This window comes from Cynocephalus volans, chromosome 5 (genome assembly GCF_027409185.1).
Source record: "Cynocephalus volans isolate mCynVol1 chromosome 5, mCynVol1.pri, whole genome shotgun sequence".
Taxonomy (NCBI): domain Eukaryota; kingdom Metazoa; phylum Chordata; class Mammalia; order Dermoptera; family Cynocephalidae; genus Cynocephalus; species Cynocephalus volans.
Genome location: NC_084464.1, coordinates 40,639,352 through 40,651,748, shown reverse-complemented (window position 1 = coordinate 40,651,748; position 12,397 = coordinate 40,639,352). Strand labels below are relative to the sequence as shown.

The 12,397-nt window shown below is 39.7% G+C and overlaps 1 non-coding gene across 1 annotated transcript; it reads left to right on the top strand.

The window, feature by feature from the left end:
* The first annotated feature begins 519 nt into the window (after nucleotides 1-519).
* On the top strand, nucleotides 520-591 carry TRNAA-AGC (transfer RNA alanine (anticodon AGC)). The gene has a single exon. It is a non-coding gene; the product is annotated as a tRNA-Ala (tRNA).
* The last annotated feature ends 11,806 nt before the right edge of the window (nucleotides 592-12,397 follow it).

The window sequence follows — 12,397 nt, the reverse complement described above, 5'->3', positions numbered from 1 at the left end:
TTCTTCCAGAAGTTTTACCGTTTCGGGTCTAAAATTTGTCTTCAATCAATTTTTAGTTAATTTTTGTGTATTAATCTCTTGTCTTATCCCCGCAACTGGATCTACATTTTCTCTGCAACACTCACAGGACTCGTCTTTGTATTCCGCACTACTTTTTATGTTGTTGTTGTTTCCAGCTTCGTAGGCAGAGAAAGCATTTTTAAGGAGGCAGAATCTGAAGACATACCAGACAACTCAATCCTAGGACCCTTTCTCTAGATGGGCAAGAACTGACACAAAGACAGTGAGAGGGCTAAGAGCAGTCCTTGAAAAAGACGACGACTGTGGGAGGATCCAAGGGCCTTTCCGTCCAGAATGCATTCCTCCTCCTGGCACAGCTTCAAGACAAGATCCGCTTTAGAGGTTTTGCAAACAGATATTGAGCATTTGGACTTATAACCTGCCATTAGTTAGAGCTCCAAACGACTTTAGACAGTAAAGTAGTAGTGTATGGGCGAGTTTGGGACCCCAGCCAGCAGCGGGGGTGTAGCTCAGTGGTAGAGCGCGTGCTTAGCATGTACGAGGTCCTGGGTTCAATCCCCAGCACCTCCACTCTTGCTTTGCTCACGAGGCTCCCCCTTCCCCTACAGTTAAATATCGACCATTTTGTTTCAGACTTTTCTCATCTTTTTCTTTGTGCATACCCAAACTTGTGTTTTTCCTACTCACTGAGAAGGCAACCCATTTGGTACTTATTCATTTGAACTATGGGTCTTGACACTCTTTGGGCCTCTCAACTTACTACTTCAGCACGATAGAGTCCTTTACTAAAATCAAAAAAGCTGCTTGCTCAGGATCTCCTGACAGTAACAACGAGCATGCCAGCCATAGAAGACCCGTTTTCCTTTGCTGCCATTTCTGATTATTATTAAAAAGCAGGAAAGAAAACGACAGAAAGAGAAGAGAAAAAAAGTCCTTTGAAAAATTCCTTTAGACCTTCTCCTCCCCCACGCTCCCCGTCCCCATCCGCTTCCACCACACAGAATCTTGGTCGGGCGACAAAAGGTAGGTCCAGTCGCCAGTCGTGGAGCAGTGTGACCCCGGCTTCCTCTCGGTGAGGGAGTGTTTCGTATGCTGTTTAAGGGCAAGACGTTTCTTAAGGAACTCGGAAGCTTCCACATGCACAGTTCAGAAAATTATTTCCAGAGATGGAAAGAGCAGGTAGTCGCTCTCAAAGCCGTGTCAGTCTTGGGCAAAAAGGGTTATTGTCTCCTTAGTCCACTTCCCTTAGGAAAAAGAGGCCTTCTGGTTTCCTTCGTCCAAAGAAGAGCATAAGCAACGCACGCACCCTCGGGCCCATCCAAACTGCGCATCGGTAAAGACTTAGCTCCAAGCTTTCTTTCGCTCTCTCCTCTTCTAGTTGCTCCCCGGCAATCACCTGCCCCCCTCTATCTCCTGCTTCTTTTTCTTCACCACCTATTGTATCACCTGCACCTTCACCCTCCCCTACCCCGCTTCATCCCATCCCATCTCTTCCTTCTGGCTAATTTTTCTCCAGCAGCTCAGCTCCCTCCAGTTCCTGCCGCTCCACTTTCTAGGTTAGCGTTCTCTAACCTGGATCACAAAGAAAGTCATCTGGGGGAGGCTTTTGATAATATAGATCCCCATCCTTCCCCCCATCCGGTGATTCTCGGTTCACTCAGGAGTTGTAAGGTGGGAATGGGTATAGTCCCACATACAAAGTTTGCAGGCTGTTCTCCAGATTCCGGAACTACTGCAATCTAAAACCTTTTGAATTATTTTGTCCTTTTGTGTGTGTGTGTGTGTGCCAATTTCTGCAGTGTAACCAGTCTAAAATTTCTTAACTCTATATTGGAGGGTCACTTCTGCCTGACTATGTTATGCACAACGTTACTTTTAAATGTCATCTCCAAAGGCACCAGAAACATACGTGAAAGGACAGTCTCTTCAACAAATGGTGCTGGGGGATCTGGATATCCATGTGTAGAAGAATGAAACTAGTCCTGTACCTCTCGCCATATACCAAAATCAACTCAAAATGGATTAAAGACTTAAATATAAGACCTGAAAAGATAAAAGTCCTAGAAGAAAACATAGGGGATGCACTTCAGAATGTAGAAGTGGACAATGACTTTATGACTAAGACCTCAAAAGCACAGGCAATGAAGAAAAAATAAAGAAATGGGATTATATCACAGTAAAAAGCTTCTGCACGGTAAAGGAAACAATCAACTGAGTGAAAAGACAACCTGCAGAATGGGAGAAAATATTTACGAACTATGCATTACACGGGATTAAAATCGAGAAAATACAAGACACTCAAACAACTTAACAGCAAAAAACAAACAAACAAACAAAAAAAACTGATTAAAAAAACGGGCAAAAGACCTGAATAGATGTTTCTCAAAAGAAGACATACAAATGGCCAACAGGTGTATGAAAAAATGCTCATCATCACTAATTAATCATCAAGGAAATGCAAATCCAAACTACATTGAGATATCATCTCATCCCAGTTAAACTAGCTATTATCAAAAAGACAGAGAATAACAAACACGAGGATGTGGAGAAAGAGGAACTCTTATACACTTATGGTGGGACTGTAAATTAGTACAACCATTATGGAAAAAATAAAAAAACAGTACGGAGGTTTCTCGAACAACTTATGGATAGAACTACTATATGACCCAGCAATCCTACTACTTGGTATATACCCAAAGGAATATAAATCATCACGTGGAAGGGATACCTGCATTCCCACAGCTCTGTTTGCAATAGTGAAGATATGGAACCAATGTAAACATCCATCAATTGATGACTGGTTAAGGAAAATGTGGTATATATACACAATGTAATACTAGTCAGCCATTAAAAAGAAAAAAAGAAAAATTCTGCTATTCGCAGTAGCATGGATGAGCATGGAGAGAATTATGTTGAGTGAAATAAGCCAGGCACAGAAAGAGAAATACTGCATATTTTCACTCATAGGTGGGAGCTGAAAAATGAATGAATGAATGAATGAATGAAGAAAGAAAGAAGAAAAGAGAAAAGAAAAGAAAGAATAATCACAATACGTTGAAATTCCAGAAGGAGAGAACAGAAGTGCTGTTCCTAGAGGTGGGAAAGGGGGAGGAGGAGGAGGTTAGCGAGAAATTGGTTAATGGACACGAAGAATAATTACTTTTTGTAATGATAAATATGATATTATCCCGATTTGATCATTACACACTGTGCACAGGTATTGATATTCAACTCTGTACCCTACAAATATGTATAATCAATTATGTTTCAATAAAAAAAGAACCCCCCCCTCCAGTCATCTCGCCTCCAAGCGCCCATCTTAGCGACTTTCCAGCGCCAAGTCAGTTTCACTCAGTTATTCGAGGGTGAGAATGGGCGACGACTAGAGCTGGGGAAGAACCGAGGAGTTGATATATAATTTATTCCGATATTCAGGAACATACAGATTTCACACTGATAAGAAAAACATTAGAACGAAAATTTGAAAAGAAGACACAATGATTTAGGATTACCCCTTAAAACTGGTATTTGAACATATATAGACAATCCAAATTTTAGCAACAGGAGGGCAGTGTCTATTTTCACCTCTTTGGCTAATGTTTGAGAAGCTGTTCAGGAGTATGGGGGCAGGAATCAGGAGGTTGTTACGCAAATCTAATTCGCTCTGCAGTTTTTGCTTAGCCTCCGAAATGCCTCCTTCGTGTTTTTGTGTGGGCATCGGGAACTCTGCAGAGCACCCGAGACAAAGTCACTGCCGGGTTTCCCATGATGCTGGACGGAGAGTTTGCTAGAGCAGTGCCTGTCTTTAACAGCATACATTTATGTTTTTCATTTGGGACCTGTTTTCTCCTTCCATTTGGATCTAAATTTTCGGGTTCTGCTTCTTTGCACCCTCCTCCTAGCATTTCTCATTAGGCTGACAGCCAAACGCAGAGGATCCGAGTGTATAGTGTGGGAAATCTGCGATATTGCGGAAACTAACGGCAGGAAGAGAAACACTTCCGAAGTTCCAACCAGAAATCATTTGAGTTCATGTTGGTCGTGCATGTCCGAGGGTTTAGCTATTCCCTTTCCTGAAAAAGGGTGGACAAAATGTGGAATCCCTCGCGGGGTACAGTGGCCAGTGTTCCGTTGCTTCTGTGTTCCCCGTTGCTCTGGCCCTGGGATCTGAACCCTGAGCCTTAAGTGTTATAGGTCTGCACTCTCACCTACCGCGCAACCAGCCAGCTCCTTCTCTTGGCTTCTGATAGCCGCCGCAGAGATTCCCGGAGGAGGTATCAGGCCTCACTGCGGTTATAAAGAGCAAGAGGAGGGTCGACCCGCGGCTCACTCGGGAGAGTGCGGGGCTGGGAGCACAGCAGCGCTCCCGCCGCGGGTTCGGATCCTATAGAGGGGTGGCCGGTTTGCTCACTGGCTGAGCGCAGTCACCAAAAACAAAAAAGAGGAAAAGGATACCCTGAGAATCCGTGTTTGGCAGAATGATAGACGGTCCAAACTGTTTTTAGTGCTTTGGCCACTCTGTGTCCCAATCAGGAGTCAAGGGAGTGAGAGTCAAAAAGAAAGTTTATTCACTTAGTCTTTACCCAGAAATAATTTAAACAGCAGCGCAGCCACAATATACCTGTCGGGGTGGGTAGCCCAGAGATGGCCCCGGTCGGGGGCTTCGTGCTAAGGCTGGTTAAAGCGTCTGTCCTGGGTTTGAGTCCCAGAGGAAGCTAATTTTGTGACTGATCCCTGTTTTCTCTTGAGGAACTAGGAGGACTATGCTTTTAGCTTCTCCAAACGATGGATATTTAACTCCACCTTTTAAATTTCTACTTCACATTTTAAAACACCCCTTCCTAATACAAAAGGTGGCATGTGAAGACCTTGTCAATGAAAAATGGAACTGATTTTGGTACATTCACCCAACACACGACTTGTGCAGAAAACGAAGTGCAGAGCAATGGTATATCGTAGTTATTACTGACTCATGAACAAGTGTTTTTGCTTTTCTAGGAATACAAGCAACTAATATCTATTCTTATTCCCCACCCAAACACCTTTGTCCACACCCGCCTTTGGGACCTTCAGTGCGGTGATATGTGAAGCATTATTTATTCATTTAAAGATTTAAGAACAAAAGACTGAAGTTCAGCGAGGAAATGTAGAAACTAAGGAATTTAAATCTACTGTTTGCCACCTTATTTCAGCTAGATTTTTTGGTTTGGAGGATAGTGGGGAGTTGGTGCGTGTCTTATATTGCACATTTTGCGTACCTTTCCTGTGAAAGTCGATTTAATAAGGACTGAAAATAACTGCTGCCCAAACCCAAGATCTAAGCGTTAAAATCCGTTGGCAGGTCTCTCGCGATAAGCTGGGAGCCATTCCGGCGAACGGGCGTCTTCCAAGCTGTGTTCTAAACGTTCGCGTGGCAAAGGCTTCGCTAAGTGCCACCTTATACTTGGCCAACGTCCACACACTCACTCACCCAGAAAACCTCGGGACATTATGCTCAGCTGCTTCGTCGCTTACATCCAGTTATAGGCGGCGGGGGCGGGAGCCACAAGGACAGAGGCGTAAGAAAACCAGTGGGAGGGTTTCTGCTCCTCCCACTTAGACCACCCACTGCGCAAAAAACTAAGGAGATACAAGAAAATTTTTCAGGAGCTGCTTGTCTTTTCTTACTTCCGTTCTTTTTCTGCCTTGCTCTTCGGTGACATTGCCAAATGGAACCCAAGGTGAACGCGTCCCTTGATGTGGTCGCAGACTTCGTGCCTCCAGGCGAGGCGATCCTGATGCGTGGGTTCGTTTTCTCTCTTTCTTCTTTCTGTGATCAACCGTGTCTTGGCGGGCACTAACGGTCACAAAGTGAAATGGCATGGTGTTAAAGGTAACTCGTTGGGCTCTGGCTTCCTTAATTAAGCCTGGGAGAAACGTGCCAGAATGTGCAAATAAAGACACGGAAGGAAGCCACACAAGTAGGTAGAGGAGCCAGGGGTCGAACCGCGACTTCGTACATGCGAAGCAGGCGCTTTACCACTGAGCTACACCCCCAACCGTGAAAGCAGGTTAGGATCTTATATAAACTATCACTTTTGCTTTTAGTTTTATTTTCTGATGGTTCTGAAAAGCCTCCCAGTTTAAAGTCTATTACTTGTGAAATAACATGTTGATATGATATTTTAGGTATATTGGTTTAAACAAAATGTGTTATTAAAATTAATTTCACCTCTACTTTTTTTGATTTCTAAAATGTGGCCACCAGAAAATTTTAAATTGTGTATGTGGCCCGCATTCTATTTCTATTGGACAGTGCTGAGTTAGAGAAACCAAATATATTCATTCAGCGTGACTAGATTTTAGGAAACACCCGTAGCTCAGTTGGTGGAAGTTCAATCTTTTAATTTGAGATTTAAGAGTTAAATTTCAAGTCCTGTTGAAGGATCATTTTTCCTGTCCGCCTACGTATTTCCAACTTCTATCCAGAAGCCAATTGGAACCTGACTTTATCTTCTAGGTCTTCAAAGCATTTAGTGTGTGCCTCCACTTCTCTCATACTGCTGTTGGCTCAACTGGCTTCTGAAAAGCAGGACACTGAAGAGGCAAATCTAGGCTTACGATAGAATGAGAAGGACATAAATGCAGACAAGTCAGTGATTTTTTACTCTATCCCACTCTAGGCAGAAAGGCAAATTTGGAGGCTCTTTCAAGAATCAGCTAGATGTATAAAACAGTGAATTTAACGATGAAAGGCAAGGGAAAAACTTGATGGAACAAGGTAGAATGACACAGGATTTGGGCTCCTGTTTGCCTTAGAAAGGTCTGCAGGTATGCAGATGGTGCTGCCTTTCACAAAACTAGTGAATACATGAGGATAAGTGGAAATTTTTTTATTTATTTTTTGTTACTAGTTTGTTAATTTATTTTTTGTTATTTGTTTATTTTTGCTTTGGGAGCATAAGGTGAAGAAATAAAGGGAAAAAGTTGAGTTTGTGTTTAAATATGACATATTTTAAATGCCTACAAGATAGCCTAAGCACATTATAACTTGAGTTTGAAATTCTGTAGACATCTCTGAACCTGAATTTTAGACATTCATGTGGCTAGGAGGAGAGGGCCTCCAAAGAACAGAGTGAGGACTTATAACTATCCATTAAGACTAAAATACAAGGAATTTATTATTGGTATTTGTGGAAAACAAAGACATGAGATTGCTCCTAGTCTGATCTTACTCTTTTTCTTTTTAGATTTATGCTTTTTATTGTTATGATTCTAAAAGTGCCTTAGAAGACCTATGAAAGTCCCATTTCCTACCATCAGCTTCCTGGTGAGGTTATTATCTCTTCTTTGCCCTCCCTTTGCCAATCTATGACTGATCTAGTTATCCACTGCCATATATCAAACTACCCAAAATCAAGTGATTTAAAAAAACACATTCATTTCATGTGCTCAAAATTCCTTGGGTCAAAAATTTGGGCATGGCCTGACTGGGCATTTCTTGTGCTCCCCAGATGTCAGTTGGGATGGTTCACTGTTCTGGGTTTAGCTGGTAGCTGGGTTGGGCTAAAAGACCCAAGAAGGCTTCACTCCTGTGTTTAGTGCATCAGTGCTACTCTATGTGGCTTTCTCTTGTCTTTTCTCTCTTCACAATCCAACCTGGGTTTTTTCATAGCATGATGATCACATAGTAGTTGGACTTATTACATGGAAGCTTCCAGGAGGGGTGTGCCAAGAGAAGCAAAAGCAGAAACTCCAAGATCTCTTAGGCCATATATGAAAGGAAATAGCATCAATTCCATCGGCCCTCAAAGGATAACCGCTTCTACTATTTTCACAACCTGGGTTAGAAAGGTACAAGAAACAAACCAAAAAAAAAAAAAAGGAGTGACCACTAAGGAACTTTAATTAAGTCTTTAATGTTTTGGGTTGACAATCAGGAGACTTATCCATTAGACCATGTGACTAATTCATGCCTAATGCTCTTGCTGACAATACAATGATGAAAACCGTATAATAGAGTCAGAAACTTTCTGTTTCTTGCTTTGAAGATACTACTTATTCAAGAGCCATATAAAAATTGGAGCAAGTTTCAACAATATTCAAAAAGAAATAAAAAGCCTCTGAAATCTCTACTACTTAGAAGTAAAGAACTGAAATGAAAAGAAGTGACTTGGATCTGCACTGTGACTTTCATCTAGATTACTGATAATAATAACTGGACTTGGTGTGGAGATTACTGAGCCAGGAGCTAAATTCAGCAATGAAGTTTGGGTAGATGTCAACAGAAAATGCAAGTAAAGAGGGAGAGGAAAAGCAGGAGAGGATGATATAATTGAATGCTGTGAATCTTCAAGGAATGATGGATTTGTGCCCCAAGAAGGGAGAGGAACTATTTATTTTCAAAAAGGTAAGTTTCCTTTTAGAGTACAATCTTGGCTTGGTTCCTAAAAAGTCTTTTGTTACCATTTATACAGGTTTTAATGCTTTCGTTTTCAACCAGAAGGCTGAATCATCCAGTGTATGTCAGGGTGGGTATGGTATAATATGAGAGTTCCCACTGCCTAGCATAGAGTGTAATTATTTCCATGTTTGAAGTTAAAATTGAGTGCCCAGTATACTGACATATCTTGTGAGGTGTTTGTTTTAGGTGTTTTAGCTGGAACACTGCACCTTCTAGAATGCTTGTGATTTTATCCACAGAACAACCAAGGGTGGTTGTCCTCAATTCTACCAAAAATATTGTTGAGATAGAAGAGATGAGGCACAATAACCCCCTGAAGCAAAGCAATTACACTGATTATTGCCATCCTAGGTGGCTGATTTACTAAAAAGAAAGATCTCCTGCCTCCACAGCCCACACCTGGTAGCAACTGCTTCCCCACTTTTTCAGATACCATGCAAGAGAAGGAATAAAACAAGAAGGTGGTTGACTTCTTAGAAACCAAGACCTCTTCATCACTTGAATTTATCTGAAGGTCAAGTGTTCTCCTTTACAGGGGATGAAGATCACTTTGTCTCCAAAATTAAAGCAGGTTGGTGAATGGGGCTTTCCTTATTCAGGCCCTTGTTTGAATTCATGTTATTTTTCAGGTAGGTGATAAAGGTTCATGAATAGTTGTGTCCAAAGCATTCAATTTGGGGCCGGCCCGTGCTATCACATACTCGGGAGAGTGTGGTGCTGATAATACCAAGGCCCCGGGTTCGGATTCCATATAGGGATGGCCGGTTCGCTCACTGGCTGGGCGTGGTGCTGACAAAGCATTCAATTTGTAGTCCAAATTGTTTTTCCAGGGATGGTTGCAATGCTGCTCATGGCATCCTAATTTTTCCCATTGCTAGTGTCTTTAGGATTAACTATTATGACTAAAGAAATTGTATATGGGTTTCTTATTTTTTTCTCTTCCTTTCAGTCTCTTAAACAGTATTATAGGATTGTAAGTAGTCCAGGTGAAAAAGCTGGTTTATTTAATGGCATTCATGATGTTTGTTGTTGTTATTGTTGTTTTTTTCCATTTCTTCTCTCATATCTTTCTTCTGCTATCACAGCAATTGTGTTTACTTTCCATGTGAGCAGGAAAAGAAAAGTAACTAAAGGTGGAAAAGTAGGGAAGCCGATTTCTTGTTACTGAAAGTATGAGTCATGTAAAACATGTTGGGGAATCAGAAAAGTAAAACACCCATGGAGGTGCAGGATATCTAATTAAGGACCTCATACATATAAAGCATGAGCTCTACCCCTGAGCTACACCCCAAGCAATAGCTTTGTTTTTGTGATATATTAGAAAATATGACATCCATTTTCTGTATTATGTGGAAAGCTATTTTTCTTTTTTCTTTCTTTTTCCTTCCTTCCTTCCTTCCTTCCTTCCTTCCTTCCTTCCTTCCTTCCTTCCTTCCTTCAGTAGAAAGTTCTTTCTATTAACCTCTCTATTTCTACAATTTCTGAACTGGAAATTTCTTTTCTTTTTTTTCTTTTTTTTTCTTTCTTTTTTGGCAGCTACGCTCTGAGGGTAACTGAATTGTAGACCAAATTGCTGTTCTCACCAGCAAAAAGTACAGAGTACCTTTCCCTGAAAATCAAGGAAGAACCTTGATAGCTTATGTACAAAATGAAAATCATTGTCTTATTTTCAAAATTGTTTCCCTCAATTCCATATCTTGAGAAATGTCTTCATCCTACAGATGGCATGTCCAGAAAAAAGAGAAAGATGAAGGGGGGGGAGAAAGGGAGGGAGGGAGTATCACTGGGTTCAACTCCCTTCCCACTCCTCCCTGCCTCTCCATCCTGAAGCAGCCAGTTATCTCTACTTCCTGTCACTATAGGTAGATTAGTTTCCATTTTCTAGAGTTCTGTATAAATGGAATCATATAGTATTTATTCTTTTTGTCTTGCTTCTTTTATTCATCATAATTATTTTGAGATTCACCCATGTTGCCTGCATCAATTGTTCATTCCATTTTATGCTAAATTATATTCCATGGTATGGATATACCACAATGTGTTTATCCATTCACCTGTTGATAGACATTTGGGCTGTTGTCAGTTATTGGCTATTACAAAGAAAGTGATATGAACATTTTTGTGTAAATCTTTTTATGGACATATTGTTCCTTTTTCCCTGGTTAAACACTTAGGTGTTGAATGATTGGATCCTATAGTTGTATATATTTAACATTTTAAGAAAATACCAAACTGTTTTCAAAAAAAAATAAATCTTTTTACGGACATATTGTTCCTTTTTCCCTGGTTAAACACTTAGGTGTTGAATGATTGGATCCTATAGTTGTATATATTTAACATTTTAAGAAAATACCAAACTGTTTTCAAAAAAAAAAAAAAAAAGTTGTATTGTTTTGCATTACCACCAGCAGCGGGGTATGAAGGTTCCATTTCCTCTGCATTTTTGCCAACACGTGGTATGGTTAGTCTTTTGAAACATTAGCCACTCTAAATGCTGCGCAGTGTTGTATTATTATGGTCTTAATTTGTATTTCCTTAATGACTCACAATGCTGAACATCTTTTATGTGATTTTTTGCCATTCTTACGTCTTTGGTGAAGTGTCTGCTCAAATATTTTGCCTATTTTTAAATTAGGTTTTCTTATTGTTGACTTTTGAGGGTTCTTTATATATTCTAGATGCAAATCCTTTATCAGTTATATGCTTTGTAAAAATTGTCTCCCAGTCTGTGCCTTATCTATTTATTCTCTTAACCATGTTCTGCACAGAGCAAAATTTTTAAAAAATTTGATGAGGTCCATGTTTTCTTATTTTATGCTTTCATTGTCATATCTACAAAATCTTAGCCTAACTCAGGGTCACAAAGATTTTCTCTTATGTTTTCTTCTAGAAGTTTTATAGTTTTATGTTTTACATTTAGGTCTATGATCCTGTTTTAGTAGATGCTTTAGGTTTTGTAGTACACATTTTTAAAAATGATCACACTCTAGCTTCGAGTGATATTATATTACTTCATGTATAGTATGAGGACTTTACAACACTATACCTCCATTTTTCCTCTCCCAGTGCTTGTGCTACTGTTGCAAACATTTTGCTTCTCCATATGTTATAACCCCACAATACATTATTATTATTTGTACTTTAAGCAATTATCTTTTAAACAGACTTAAATAATAGCAAAACAAAACAAAATAACAACAATAAAAAATGCCTTATATTTTCTACATCATTACTAGTTCCAGTGCTCTTCATTTGTTTGTGTAGATCCACATTTCTTTGTGTGGATTTCAATAGGCTGAATTGTTTCCTTCAGTAGTTTAAAGATGTTCCTCTATTGTCTCCTTACTTGCATTGTTTCCACCAAGTTGTGGTAAATTGAGGGAAAAAAGTCTTTTCTACCCCTAGCACAGGGAAGCTAGTTAACCTTTTAAAATGGCCTTAACTCTTTCTGTATTTATCTTTATTTACCTTCTTTTCATATTTTTTTCCTTCCCTTTTCTCTATTCCTCTTGGAAAAAATTGGAGATTGAAAGGAGCATATGTTTATTTATTGGTTATTGGGACATGTGCAGGGGTTATCTGTCTTATATAGACAAATGTAATATCAAGGTGGAAGGAGGGAGATGAAAACTTCTGAGTTTCTTAACTTACTCAGAAAATTTTTTAAAAAATCTTGAGTTGTATGAATGTGAAATATTTTCCAAGGAAACACATTTCCTGAACTTTTCTTATCACTAGAAAAGAAATTAATAAATTAGGCTATAAAGTATTTTATAGTCAATAGAATTCCTTTACTGATTTGGCTACAGGGACTATAAAGAACTACATAAAAATAAAAATAAGAAAACATAAGAATTTTCTGAAGAAAAAGGGAACTGAACTTCTCAGACTTTAGTGTGCTATTTCTATATTCCCAATAATTTTATAGCTTAG